Source organism: Agelaius tricolor, unplaced genomic scaffold (genome assembly GCF_023055355.1).
Source record: "Agelaius tricolor isolate 1412-34295 unplaced genomic scaffold, bAgeTri1.0.p SCAF_16, whole genome shotgun sequence".
Lineage (NCBI taxonomy): Eukaryota > Metazoa > Chordata > Aves > Passeriformes > Icteridae > Agelaius > Agelaius tricolor.
This window is the reverse complement of record NW_027269276.1, coordinates 20568480-20583812: the sequence shown is the minus strand read 5'-3', so window position 1 is coordinate 20583812 and position 15333 is coordinate 20568480.

Here is a 15333-nt window from a genome sequence, read left to right as displayed (position 1 = left end):
CCGCACAACACGGGGATTTTGTGTGCAGCTTTCAACCAATAGAAAACACTACCTTACCACTCTCTTGCCATTTTCATTCACATTAATATTCGAATACAAGGAATTTTGGACAACTATCTTTTGCTTCTTTCAAAACACTCTGCAGACCTCTGTGCAACTTCTAGAACAAGATCCGGGATGTTTTCTTTACTGGCACAGTTTCTCCTTGTGAGACTTAGTGGAAAAGCTTTTTGCAATGATCTAGGAGACAAGCAATGCAGAAGACGGAGATACGGAGCTCTCCGAAGCTACGTGCCGGTCCCGGGCATCTTTCGGCACAAACCGCTCTCCAGAGCTCCCTGCGCTCGGCACAATGTTCTGTGCAGGAAGAAGTTGCTTCTTCACCTCCGGGAGATGGAGAGACCGGCTGCTTCTGAAGGTGGAAGAACAAAGCTGCCAAGTACCGGCATTCTGTCCGAAGCTTTCACATTTATAGAAAACAGTACTTTACCACTCTCTTGCCATTTCCATTCACATTATATTCGAATAGAAGGGGTTTTGGACAACTATCTTTTCCTTCTTTCAAAACAGTCTGCAGACCTCCATGCAACTTCTAGAACAAGATCTGGGATGTTTTCTTTACTGGCATGGTTTCTCCTTGCAAGACATAGTGGAAAAGATTTTTGCTAAGTGTTAAACGACAAGACTCGCAGAAGACAGAGATAAGGAGCTCTCCAAAGCTAAGCGCTGGTCCCGGGCATCTTTTGGCATAAGCCGCTCTCCAGAGCTCACCGCGACCGGCACAATGCGTTATGCGCAAAGAATCCGCTTCTTCGTCATCCTAGAGACGGAGAGAGCGGCAGCTTCTTTAAAAGCGAAGAAGGAAGCCTAAACAAGCGCTGTATAGTGAGGGCAGCTTTCAAACCTAAAGAAAATCGTACCTTGCCTTTTCCATTACCATAAATAGTCGAAAAGAACGGGTTTTGGACAACTTTCTTTTGCTTCTTGCAACCCGCTCTACTTCCTTCCCTCTCTCCCTCCACTTTGATGTGAATTTGCAAACTGTCAAGTAGTTACAGGAAAACACTCTTCTTTAAATATAATTTTGAAGCTTAGAAATGAAGAAATAACAAAATTGTGTCAAAACAGTACATTTAAAAATAATTTGAAAGTGAGAATTAGCTATTGAAAAGTCAAAAATACAAAAATACAAAAAAGAAATGATGGAATGGATGGTTTTAAGGGATATTCTTTGTATTGCTGTGATACAAATGAGGATCTCAATTTTTACACCTTCTAAAAACACTTCTTGAAACTTACTACTTTCTGTCACAAAAATATTTCCAAAACAAGGAAATTGATTTATGCAGATGAAAATATCATCTTCCAAATAGTCATCATCAAGTCCAAAAGATTACCCTGCTTTTACATATTAAGCTTTATGGCGATTTCTATTCTCACAAACACAGAAGAATCTTTTAAATTACTAGAAAATCTTTAAAAGCAAAATAACCTTTAAGAAAAAAGATCCAAAAAGAGCAGGAAATTATATACGTCCACACTTGTTACATGTTGGTTACTAAATATTGGCTCTAGTTTTTTGGCGATTACACTTCCCATTCACGCATGCAGATACCCCTCTTCCTCCTGCACACAGATGTGTGATATTGGGTCTCAAAAAATTGACTATTTTTTCTTACATAGGTCTTGGTTCTCACAGTCAAAGGGTATTCTTCTGGGAGCTATTACCAGGATTTTTTACGGGAAGGAAATGTGCTTCTGTCTGTTCGAATTTGGGAGGAGGTAAGAGGACAACTTTCTTTTCCTTCGTGCTGAAAACTCTGCAGGTATCCGTGCAACTTCCAGAACAAGTTCGGAGATGTTTTATGTACTGGCACCTTTTGTCCTTTTGAGATATAGAGGAAAAGCTTTCTGCTAAGATGTAGGTGGCAAGAGACACAGAAGACGGAGATAAGGAGCTCTCGGTAGCTTACTGCCGGTCCCGGGCGTCTTTCGGAAGAATCCACGTTCCGGAGCTCAACACGACCAGCACCATGCTCTGGGCACAAAGAAGCCGCTTCTTCGCCTCAGGGAGATGGAGAGAGCGGCAGCTTCCGAAAGGCGAAGATCCAAGCCACACAACACTAGGATTGTTTGCGCACTTTTCCAACTGAGAGAAAAAAGTACCTTACCACAAATCCGCCTTTTCCTATCACATTACCATTCGAATGGAGGGAGTTTTGGACAACTTTCTTTTCCTTCTTTTTAAACACTCTGCAGACCTTCCTGCCATTTCAAGAACACAATCGGGAATGTTTGCTCTACTGGCAGAGTTTGTCCTTGCGAGACATAGTGGAAAAGCTTTTTGCTAAGATACAGGCCACCAGAGACGCCGAAGACGGGGATACAGAGCTCTCCTTATCTAAGGCCCGGTCCCGGGTGTCTCTCGGCAGAAGCCGCGGTCCGGAGTGCCCCACGACCGGCACAATGCTCTGTGCAGACAGAAGTCCCTTCTTTGCCTCCGCGTAACTGAAAAAAGAAGGACAAGCTTAAACCTCAATTGTCTCAATTGTTTAGTGGTTTCGGCATTTCAGCCAGGTTAATAGTGCCATTTGTTACAGCAGTTGTTGCTGCTGGGCAAGCTTTGACTACGCCTAATAAGTTGGGATGCTGGATGGTCAAACAACTAAAGGTAAGTTCAGCAGTTTTAAATCAGTTGCTCAGTGACGTAGATATCATTAGACATGGCAAACTGCAAAAGAAAACTCCTATCGATTTATCATTGTTAGCACATGGGCACGAGTGTGAGGATTTTGAAGGAATGTGTTGAATGAACATGTTTCACCATTCTGCAGTCATTCACAGGAAACTCAAACAACGAGAAGATAACATGAAGAAATTGATTGGGAATGGGTGGGGTATGCATGAATGGTTTGAGTAATGGTAAAGAATTGAATTTTTGAAAGATCTCGTAAAGGAAGCTTTATTATTACTAGGAGTCATTATTATATTGCTTTGTGTTATTCCATACATAACAAAACTGGAGAGCCTCTTGGAAGAAAATACGGTGGAAATGGTCTGGCTGGTGAAAGAAGAAAAAGGGGGAATTGTAGCAATGCATCTGAACCACTTAGACTACAGGGTGCACAAGCCATCCAACTTGGAACCGTTCTTATCAAAATTTTCTCCGGGCCCTCTGGAATTCATCAAGGTTACTAAGACATAAGCCATGCAAAATAAGAAAGAGAAGCTGAGAAACCAAATTCAAAGACCACAAGAACTGGATAACGAGGGGCAGCAAAGCACCTGGACTGTAACCAAACACGTCTTCTGAGAAGTGTACGCAGAATGCATGAACAAGACAAAGGCACCAATAAGAAATGCGGGCCTGGAGATTTAGCGTGCAGAGATTTAGAATGTGCAAGTGCATCATGTCAACAATCAATGGCTTCTGTTTAATTCTCTTGCTCCGTTGTCCAGGAGTCCTGAATTTCCCACAAGGGATACTTACTAAAAGTGTTCCAATTTTCATGATAGAGTTACAGTCTAGACGATGAATAATGGGAATAATTCTTTCAAATCCTTCACTTACTGACATCTGTATGTCTCATCTTTTCCTGATTGTACTGGTGGCTATACATTAGTTATGACTAAAAGGGAATGAGTTTTAAAGATCTGTTGCAAGGAAATAGATTGGTAGCTCTGCTTCCATTTCCATTGTCTAAGAAGAACTCCGATTTGTTTTGGACTTTTCATAGACCTCTGACTAGATTAGCGTTTGTCTTTGATTGACCCCATTAATTTTAGGCTACTATGCTTGACCAATGAATAGAAAGGGGAAAGTCACACAGCTTAGGTAGTTCCCTTTTCAGCAACTTCTCAGTAGTAGGGACATTTCTGCCCACAAGTTTGTTACTTCAGCTAGCAGATTATGCTCACTCCAAAAGGTGAGAAGTTTGCTTCCCTAAATGGTCCGATAATTCTTCCTGCTTCTTTGTGACTCTTTTGTATGACTGGATTCTGTATTATTGGAGTTTGTTATAAAAAGTTGGATTAAATAGCATGCATCCGCTCTTGGGGGAAACAGAGTATTTCGCCAATAGTATCTAGGCTTTTATCAACCTGAGATTGAACGGACCGGACACTTAAAACAGTAATTCCTGCTAGTTCCAATTCCATTTTTAGACTAGTCAAACCGAATGGTAAACCTGCACCAGTAAGGAGGGACATTGGACTTTCTTTTTTTTTGGAGAGAAGCTAATGAAAAAGTTTCACCAGAATCAGAGCAGGCTGTAAAATAAGAAAAGCATCATGAAAAGAGGCCAATCCTATCCTCTTAGTATTGCTAGTTGTGATTGGATATGAATGAAATGTGTCAACTCTGTGTTCCTGGGTATCACATCAGTAACAGGTACATCAGCTACTGTAGTTGTCTCCTAAAGCTAAGAACGGAATCCAAAGAATTGTGATTCCATGGTCACAATTCACCCTGTGATGGTGACAGGTGAAAAAGGAGTGGAAGGTGCACGGGTAAATTAACTTGAATGGCCTATCTAAATCAGCAGCTACTGAAGAGTTCAACAGGTCAGTTGCCCATGTTTTTCTTGGGATTCTTTTAATTTTTGGTCATGTTTTTCTTGGGATTCTTGTAACCTTTCCCCATTCGTTCAGCCTTTGCCTTCAAGCCTTTGCTGACATTTCAAGTATCTCGACAAGCTGGAAATGTGTTCTTATTGATCATGTCATAATTCCCTTCAAAGGGTTGTTTGCCTCAAGTTTCATTTTTGCTGGTTTTCTGCTAGTTCATTGTGAGAGGGCAACAGGTGTTTTGTAAGAGCAAGTACACAATCCTATAGCTTGCTTTTCTTTTGATTTGGCCTGTCTAGAAAACTGAGTGACTGAACATTTCCGACAGGATTTTCTCTCCCCATTATGTTTCACCGGAAGGACAGATGCAAATCATCTACCTAAACTCTTGGCACGGAAGAAAGTAGTGATTTGCTGCTGCATATAGGCAGAAGCTTACAAAAGGAAGGCCTTGGGCTGAGGCCTGTTACTTTGGCTAAGTAGAAAAAAACTATGCGAGGGTGAGGCTGCTGAATTAGAGGTAGAGCAACAAGTTCTGGAATCGTCGCCTGTTCACAGCGTGGCGTATGATGGTTGGTTGAATGAATTTTGTTATGGCTTAAAGCTATGGAACTGATAAAGGCCTGAGTGCTTCAAAAGCCTGGTTTTTTGCAAAAAAGCAGCTCTCCTCTGCACCTGCCTGGGGACTCTGCGTCACTAAGGACCCTCACTCCCAGTTTGCCAAGGAGATGATCAGTAGGAATGTTGCAGAGCTGCTGTGTCCATATGAACGGAATGGCAGAGAGTGAAGCGGTGAACATTTCTGGGCTTTAATACAATGCTGCTGCATTGGTGCCAGTTTAGTCAGTTTTCCATCAGTGGCCTTTCTGTCTAGAAGTACACTGCCTGGAGTCTTTCTAGCATGTGATGCCATTTCCTTCCTGTTGTTTTAATACCTTCCTTCAGTTGAAAGAATGATACAATCTTTACATTTTGAAGATCCCTGTTAGGAAACACTATGCCAGAGGAGTCATTGCTCCCTTTTCTTCTGCCTCCTTTGTAATTTTCAGAGACTCATGTCAAATTTCTGCTAATGTCAAGAAGAATTCTGAGACTACCTACTAGGGTTGATGCTCTCAGCTGCTTTCCTCGTTCATACTGCTTCATACTGTATGTGACTTAATGGCCTCGTTTTGTCATCAGCATTTTGCTATGATCCAAAGCTAAATATTCCAGGCCTGTGGACACAAAAAGAAGTCTTTGTCTTTTGCCAGAACCAGCCCTAGGAGGATTTGTGTTCATTTTGATTTCTATGATGTTAGCCCTGTTGCAGAAAAAAAGGAGCAATTACTCTCTTCTTGTGTACTCTCTCTGTTGCTCTCATTTCCCCTCTCTGCTTTGCATGCCCTAGTTAATCTACAGGCGTGACTCATTTGGCTTCATCTCATAGTGAATTTCTGCATAATTTCACGTACTTACAAAGGCCAGTTGCCAAGGGGCTTATATACCCGTTCAAAAGGCAAAGAATTGTAGGGCTGGGCAAGTTCAAGTGCTGAAACTGAAAGTGGTTAAGTCATGCCGTATTAAAGTGACAGAGCAAATCAGTTGTTCTAGGACTTTCAACTGGACAACTCTGAGAATAGCAGCTTGACAGCAATGACACAGCCATCTTCCTAGCTGTATTCCAGAAAGAGAAAAGAGACACCTTCAATGATTAGGATTTTTGGCATGCGAAAACAGCAAAAAATGTAGCACAAAATACTCGGGCCAGATAAAGTGCATTTTTCTAGTGAGAATTTTGCGGTTGTTCTTTCTTGTCTGTGCCTTTTCTTTTCACAGAAGACAGAGGGGTGTTTAATTATTATTGTTCTTTTGTTTTCTTTTCTTGGCCTCCCTCCCACCTGCCATTAACAATTTTGCCTTTCTTGACTGGCTTCTGTTTCGTTACTTATAGAAAGTTACATGGGGTCTTCCAACCTTGTCATAAACAGTCTCATACAGTGGCAAGAAGTAGAAGGTACATCTAAATGGATAAAACAAACCCACAAAGATAGAGTTTTTCTACGGTCTTCTGTGAGAACAAGATATCTTTGAACTGAGTAATGCTTTAACTTTTAGTCCACTCATTACTATTATTACAAGTGTTTGGCCTTTAGTACATAGCCTTTGAAATCATCCAGCCCAATATTTTTGGCTAATTTTGTTTTATTTCTAGCAAGGACTTTGTTCTTAAGGAATAGCCCAGAGCATGAGCGTCCATGGTAGAGTTATGCTGCCATATCAAAAGTGTCGCAAATTCTGGTACAGTTTGTGCTGGTAATACATCTAGGAAAGAACTGGTTTACATCTTTTTTTACTTTCAAATGTAACCATTATTTGAAATAGTTAAAAGTTAGGGGTGTCGCCCCATTTCCGTCACCCCCCCCAAAATATTTCTCTGTGGAATGTTACTCAGGGATTACATATAAAAGCCCACCCTGTAAAAAATATTGCAGATACTCTGCAATAAGTGTAGCTTAGCAGCTAGAGATGATAACGTGGGTTAAATGACATTCCTTCTGTAGTGATGGAAACTCTGTCTACGCAGACATACTCAATAAAAGTTACCATGGCTTAGCTCCTCTCCTAAACTTCATGTGCATTTTAAAACTTTCCAAGAAGGTGAATTCAAGCTCCTTCACTGCTCTGTGCTGGAGTCCCAAGAGAATATCAGTGTACTTTTTGTCATTTACAGCTGTCATTGCTTAGCTCTTGAACATGAGACTCTCTCATGACTGATGAAAGTTGTCTAGTTAAGAGTGGGTCAAAGACACGCTCCTGCTCTAGAAGGAGATGAGAAGGTTTCTGCAGTCTTTGTCATCTCTACTGCTTGTGATTTCTATACAAAACCAGTGGGAAGTTTTCTGAAGGCAGTCCAGAAGCTGGCAATATGGACAGCTTACAACCGAACACTTGCTGCATTGCTACCATAGTGAAACCAGGAAGGACTTAAAAAATTTAAAAGGGCAAACAAAGCAGTTGGAAGGAAAACTCATTATTCCATTCTTCTAATATATACTTCTTTAAATCATCATTTTCATGCAGTTTCACAGCTTGCGTTGGTGTCCCTCAAAAGGAATCTGAGACAGAGTAAGCTTTTTAATGGAGTAGATGTGACAAAAGCAGACTAAGTTGCCTTTTCTGACATCTAATGCCGGTTATGCTTGAGCTACCCTTTGCTTAAAGTACTTAAATCACACTAAGAATTTTACTCATCAGTGAGCAAATGTTACTGTCATGATTGAGTAAATTTTATTCACGATTATGTGAATTTTACTGTCTCTCAGAATTTTACTGTCATGATTGGCGATTGAAACTTTTCAAGGAAAGCTCTGAATAGCAAGGTTTGTGTAAAAATAGTATTTTATCTCCTGTATTTGTGTGAAGCAGGTAAGCCTTTTGCTGTCACCAGTGTTGCTTAATCTTTCCTGTCATGTCTCTCTTCATATCTATATTCTGCTAAGGGTTATTAATCTACTTTAGAATTGGCACGTGGAATAAGACTCCTTTTCCTTTTTGAAAGCTAATGTCATTTGACCTACTGACAGTAAATAATTCATTAATTGTAAGTCCCCAGCTAGCATCTTTTACACACATTCTAACCTCCTGAAGAAGTAACAAAAGCACTCTCTAATACTTTGCTTTCTTAAGTACACAAAATGCTTCCCTCCTTTGCAGTTGGCATCTGTAAAAGGAACCACATCTCTGCAGTATTTTAACGTGCACCATATTTAGCCAAGTAATTCAAAACAAACAATAAAGCAGCCCCTTCAATTTGGAAATATTTTTGAATTGTTTTTGAATCTACAAAACCCTTACCGTACGCATTGCATGCAGATTTAATTGTCGTGAAAGCAAACCCTATGTTTCTGTTGGGATAGCACGGTTTTCCAGTTTCCACAATTGTTCTTGGCACAGTTTTCTACTTATGTGACTGTTAGGACACTCACAGGTACTTCTAAGGTACTGTAAGCGGAGAAGGAGGAGAGGCTGTGCCTTATTTCTGGCTTCCTTTGGTTTTCTTTTTGGTTTTCTTCCTCTTGCTCTTTTTCATGTCACCTTTCTAGATACTGTGATTTAGATTTGCAGTTTACTAAGCTGTGTTTTCTGTCTGGAATTCTTTGAAATTCCGAGAGGAACCCAACCGGTAAATATGCATCTTTTTATGATTTGCTAGCTACATAGAAAATCTTCCTGCTGCTCTAAAATGCTTTTATTGGATATGCATTCTTATCACCATTCCAATGAAAAGAAAAGTTCCTCTATTCACTGCTTTTGTACTGGATTCAGTTCAATGTGCGCTAACGGTACAAAAAAGTCCTGCTGGAAGAAAGGATCTGCATACCAATTGACCAAGACACGTGCTACAAGGGTCTTGGAAAGGTTCAAAGTTTCTCTACCTTTCTGGCAGTCTGTCTTCACAGCAGGACTTGATGAGGGATTTTGCTGGCGTTTCTTTGACAGAAAGCAATAACAAAGCAAGCAAAATGGAGCAGCAAAATAAGATAGCAGCAAAAGGTACATTATCCCCTCTGTTATTTATCATTGTCGAAACAATTTTTTTCTCGCCATGTTACATCAAAAACCTTAGTAGAGCTAAAAACTAGAAAAACGCAGCTCTGTTCTGGTTCATTAAAAGCAAAGCCATCTGTGGACAGAAGTGCCCAGCGTGATGCTGGGAACTCCTAGCTGGTTTCAGTAAGCTGTCTGAAGAACGGCATTTTCGGTGGGCTTTACTTGCGTGTCGGTAAGGAGGGGAGTTTATGTGCAGCTTTGAGCCCTGAGAGTGCCATAGGCAAAGAGACCCATCGTGTAGCTCTCTGACCAGCCACAGCACCCTGAGGCATGATGGATTACTCCCAGAGTTCACGTGGTAGAAAGGTTTTCTGCCCCTGTGAAGGACGACACATCCATTTTCTTGAATAGAGCCATTCTGTATGTTACAATGGTACCTTGAATTCATCAAGTGCTATTTGCACAATGGCCAGTGAGCTTGGATTCTTAAGCTTCTCGTGTTTGATCTGTTTCCTGCTTCAGTAAATAGCAAAACTTCTAAGGACTGCAACGACAAGAAGATGAAGCTGTTAGCATAAATGTTTGCCTAATAAAATGGTGATTCTTCCACATATTCGCAATGGAAATTTCAGGTACCAAAACACCAGCTCTGCTCAGGGCAATTCTGAAATTGACTTGAGCTGTTTTCCATGTTTCATAGTGGGTGAACTGAGACACTTCTAGCTTTCAAGGCAGGGCGTTTGACAGCGGCCTCAAAAAGGCTTGGGCTATTGGATGAAAAAGTGAAAAGACTGAGGTGAATGGGGGGAAATTTCACTTCTGGTTTATGTCATAGATTCAGCCAGATGATCAACAATCATTAGTTTTATGAGGTACCAGCGTAGACTTGCACTCTCACAGATCCCCAAAAGCTTAAACCATCCAGCAGCTTCTTCCTTGCAACAAGTGCCACAGCCAAAAGCCAGGCCTGGCCGTCACCTTCTTCTCACAGCCTACAAACTCTGCCAAACGTACCGGTGCTTCTCACTTTCCTTCTCAGCTACATGGACAAGCACATCCTCTCCATCTCTCCGAGTCCTTAGTGAAACCAAACAGCAGTTCACCTTCAAACAGCTCAGTGTGCCAGGACAGAAAGATTTCACTGGCCTGTCCCCTTGCCTTTCCCTTGCAGCCTTTTATTTTCAGAGCACACACTGAGGCATTGCACTTTGCTTCTCAGCTGAGTGCATTGCCATATTGCTGGAGTCCCACACATCCATCTCCTTCTCGCACAAACTGCTTCTGTTGAAAAATGCTGATGTGATGTGCTTTCCTGCTCAGCTATTCACACAGTCACATTCTATGTCCTGCTTGCAGTCTGAATCTAAATGGAGAAGTTTCTGGCTATGTCTCACACACACAGTTGTACCAGGATGGAAAGGTTGCTTGGACCTTGCCACTTACATTCGGAAACATCCATTCACTCCACAATCAAGAGACACCTTTCTTTGCTTTACATCCTGCAAACTTCACACACACAGACACACACATGAGAGCTATGCAATTTCTTTCTTTTTTTCTTAGCTGCACTCACCTATTTCCCATCTTGACCTCTCTACCACTTTTCTCTTGGCCTTGCTGTGCATGGACATTTCCTGTTAAGATACCCATTGTGTTGCCTATCCCTCCCCCACATTGCCTTGCCTTTCCTACACAATCTTGCATTTCCTTGTCATTGATGACCATTCCTTTCTTTTCCTTTGCCTTCCTGACCCATGCATGTCCTTCCCTTGCCCTTCATACCAACCCAGTGCCTTGCATTGACTTGCTCACCTATCCTTCTTTTCCTTCCCAGTTGTCCAGCTCCAATCTTTCATTTCCTTCTCCTTCTAGGACTCTTATTGCCTTGCCTCCCTCTCTTTTGTGTTGCCTGGCAAAGCCACCACTTGTCTGGCCTTGTCCTTGAACCCCTTCCTTGCCTTGCATTACCTTGCTCACCAGTCCCCCACCTGGAATTCACCACCTCTCTTCTTGTGGAATCTCTTCAACATGCATTGCCCTGCCTGCTTCTCCTAGGATTCTCCAGGCTTCCACTGGCTTTTTTTTCTCAAGGCCCCAGTGTTTCAGGAGCATGTGAGAGGAAGCCTGGAGGAGGTCATGTGCAAGCACACCTATCTGTCCTGACAGCTTTCTTCTGACATCTATCCTTACATGTCTTGAATTTTGGACACAAAATTCCTCTTTCACCCTTGGGCTTCAGGGGCAGAATGACAGTTCTTTTGCACACAAAGGAAAGCAGGCAACCCAAGTGTCTTAGGTGCAGATTAGAGATGGCCCATGCAAGATCAATGCTGGACAGAGCGGTCGGTCCGGGCCGCCTTTGTGTACCAGCAATCTTTGAATGGACCTGCCACTTGCCTTGCTTTGGCAACCCAACAGTTTCCTTGCCTTGCCCTGCTAATTCTCCATTGCTTTGCATTCCCTTGCATACCCATGCCTCACATTTGACCTGCCTGCAGTTTTCCTACAGGGCTTGGCCTTGCCTAGCCCTTCCGGTTACCTTTACCTCCTATGCCCAGCCTTGCCTCTAACTTCTGGCACTTGTCTCACCTACCATTCCATTGGCTTTCCCTCACATCTTCAGTCTTGCCAACCTGTCCCTTGACTTGCCTACAATTGCCTACACTTGCTTTGCATTGCCTTACCTGCATGGAAGGCAAGGCAAAGAGTGATAGACAAGGCAAACCAAAGCCAGGAAGTTATTTGTTGGGCTAGGCAAGGCAGACATAGGCAAGCAAGCAAAGCTAGGGTAGGCTAGGCTAGGAAAACTAGGCATGGTACTGGAGGCAAGGCAAAGCCAAGTGACTTGGAGTGCCTTTCCTTGCTTGGGAAGTAAAAGATATGGTGGCAATGTTGGTAGGGCTGATGATAAGGTATTGTGGGGAGGTATAGTACAGCAAGACATTTCTGTCCTGGTCCTTTCTGTGTAGGTGCCATTGTTGGACAGAGTCAGTACCGGACGTGGTATGCAACTTTTGCTCGGTAAGTTCCTGAAGGAGAACAGCAATGCTTTCTCATAGGAAGGAAAAAAAAAACAACTTAGCCCCAGTGTTGGAGGTGCAGATAAGAAGCTGTGTCGTGCAGCTTAAGGGCAGCAGCAACTTTCTATCCTGGCACATTGTGGTTTGGAAGCACTGACTCAATTTGTACAATCATGGAGTCGGTATCCATCTTTGGAAGGCAGTCTCCTTCCTGAAAGAATCCATTTGGCATGTGTTTTCCACTTTCTCAAGGCAGCCTTCTTGAAATTCTGCCAGCACACTTCTTTTGGACAAGGTAAAGAGCTGCGCTGGGTCTTGGTGTGCAGCCTAGCTAGTGCCCCACACAGGTAATGCCCAATAACAGTGGTCTGACACCTTTGTAGAGGATCAGGCCCTGGATGCTTTGGATTTTGGAGGAGGGGATGCCATTTCTTTTGAGATGGGCTTCTAGTTCCTCCTCCCTTTGGCAAAGTTTGGGTGGCCACTTTGGGTGGTCTCAGTGAATTGAAAGGCTTTTCCCAATAGGCAGTTCTCTGGGTTAGAGTTGTTGAACTGTCAGTGGCAATGCAGAGGCCAGGCCTCTGCAGGACAGGTTTTTGTCCCTTGTAGCTTTAGGGACTCTGTGAGCATTCCCTGGTGCCATCCCATTTGGATCCTGACTCTGAGAGATTGAAGGCTTACGGTGGTACCTAGAGCTGAGAAGGAAAGTGGCCATCCCATTTGGATCCTGACTCTGAGAGATTGAAGGCTTACGGTGGTACCTAGAGCTGAGAAGGAAAGTGGCGATAGCAGGGTGTGCGTTTATAGTTGGATGGGTGCAATTGAAATTGCAGGCAGCAAAGAGCTTTCTCCACCAACAGTTTTGCGAGCTCTGTTGCGAGTTCGGCCGACGTTTTCAAGTTTGTTACGAGACTCTATGAGAGAGAAAAAGTTTGTTAGGGCAGAAGAGCTTGTGTTGGCCTTTGAGTGTGGGGCAAAGAAGAGTATCCACTTGGAAGGGGAAGATTGGTGAAATCTTTTTGCCCTGACACAGTTGATTGGAGAGCAGGGACGTTTCTGACTTGGCTGGGTCCTGGGGGTGGTTGTGAGCTGGGCTCGGTGCGTGTCCTGGTTTTGTGAGTTGACAATGCTGTGGTGTGGTTATTTAGAAGAGCGCTGACAGTGCCCAGGAAAAAGACAAGCACTTTTCTAGCCCAGCCCCGTTTGTGTGGGAGCAGTGCAGGGGCAAGAGCTCCGCTGTGGATCCTGGCTCTTGGGCATTGACAGAATGGGATCCTGCATGTAGCAGAGAAGGAAGAAGAATCATTTCATTGTTGGCTGCACAGTTTAGAAGCTTCAAAATAACAGGCAATTGCAGCATGGCCTCTTCATTTTAGAAAGTTTTCTGGGCCATCAGCTGCTCAACATGTAACTTGCACCCACTGAACTGCATTCAGCTTCCTGGAGATATGCACTTTCCCTCAAGATCTAGGTACCATCTTGCACTCTAACGCTTGAAGATCCCAAACTGCTTCAAAATGTCCAGCGGCTGCTCTCAAAGAAAAAGTCCTACAACAGAAAGGCAGTGCTGGCCATAATGGTCCCTTTGCAGTCTGTCAACCAAACGAAACATACCAGCAAGTCACACGTTCTTTCTCACAGATATATATACACGCATCAGCACATTCTGTCAAAGTGGCAGAGAGACTATCGTTACAGCCAAGCATTTTCAGCCACACTTCTGACTGATAGATGTGCCAGGACAGAAGGCATTTGCCAACCTACCCTCTTTCCTGTGCAAAGTGACGTTGGCAGCGCAAATATTTTCACATTCTTTCATTGTGGCTGTGTCCAAGCAGCTAGAGGTCACACAGGTGGAACTGTCAAGACAGAAAATGTTCTCAAAGTAACTCCTTTTTTTTCTAAACAGCTTTTAAACTGCGCACAATGCTTTGTATCTTCTTTCCCAGATAGACCTGCCCTCACTTTTTCACACTCACATCTTTGTTGCAAACGTCCAGCAGTTGTTTGTGTGGAAAAAGGCTCTAGAAATAAAAGCGAGACTTGGGCTGCACCTTCTGCCTGCCCTGTGTAAGCCACATCAAGCTCACCAGTGCGCTCTGTCCTCCCCTTCTCCACTGCAACCACCATTGTGTTCTCTGGATCTCGGAACCTAAAGGTAGGCACATTTGTTTCCACAAAAGGGTTGGAAGAGGTGTAGGTAACAGCACAAATAGCTCTTGCTGAACTTTAGTCCTTACCACTGCCACCGTGAGTTTGGTTGGTAGGCCAGTAAGAGTCATGCTCCTTTAACAGCCGGTGTGCTGCATCCACCAGCCCAGTGCTCTTTGACTCTTGTAACCAGTCCTGCTTTTACTCTCCCAGAGGGGATTAGGCATCTATTTCCCACACAGATCATTGTGGCAGCAGCCAGGTGTTCTAGCGCACTGCTTCTGCCAAAAGACGCTTGGGCCAGGCACTTACATTCTCAGCGCTACATAGCCCCATATTCTGCATCTCTTGTCGTCCAGATCATACCACAAAACATTTCACAGAGAGAAAATGTGCCAGGACAACAAGCTTGGCTGGAGCGTACCTCTGAAACTGGTGGAAATTTGTATTTGCACCACATTCAAGGGGCAGTCCTCTTTCCTATACAACCTGCGAACCGCTGTCAGTTCGCACTGCTCTCTGCCCGCTCCTTCTTACCTTGAAGTACTGATGCGCACGTTACAGCCTCGCAAGGACTAAAGATCCGGAGGGATGTCACAGTGCATTCGTGCAGCACAGATGCTGAAAAGTGGCAAAGCTGAATGCCTTCACTGAGCTTGAGTTCTATGCCGATTACAGAATGAAGTAGCGGAGTACCGGGATGTTGTGCACAGTGTACTTCATTGCAGAAGTCCAGACAGAGCTCGTTCACAGTCAGGTGAGAATACACTTCTAACCATAGAACTTTCTAATCCAATGGACAGTCACCAGAGAATATGTCTTGCTTTTCTAAGCTGTCACCTTTACTTCTTTCTACTGCAATGTGGCTACTTCTGCCCAATAAGGCCTGATTACATGTACACATATATGTCTCTATTATAGTAGCTCAACTCTCAGTTTATTCTAGTACAATCACATGACTACATTAGTATACTATAAAACCCTTCCTTCTCTAATACAGTTTCTTACTTACTTAAGGCTATTCTTACTTATAACTATAGAAACATAAGTTGATGACTTCTCT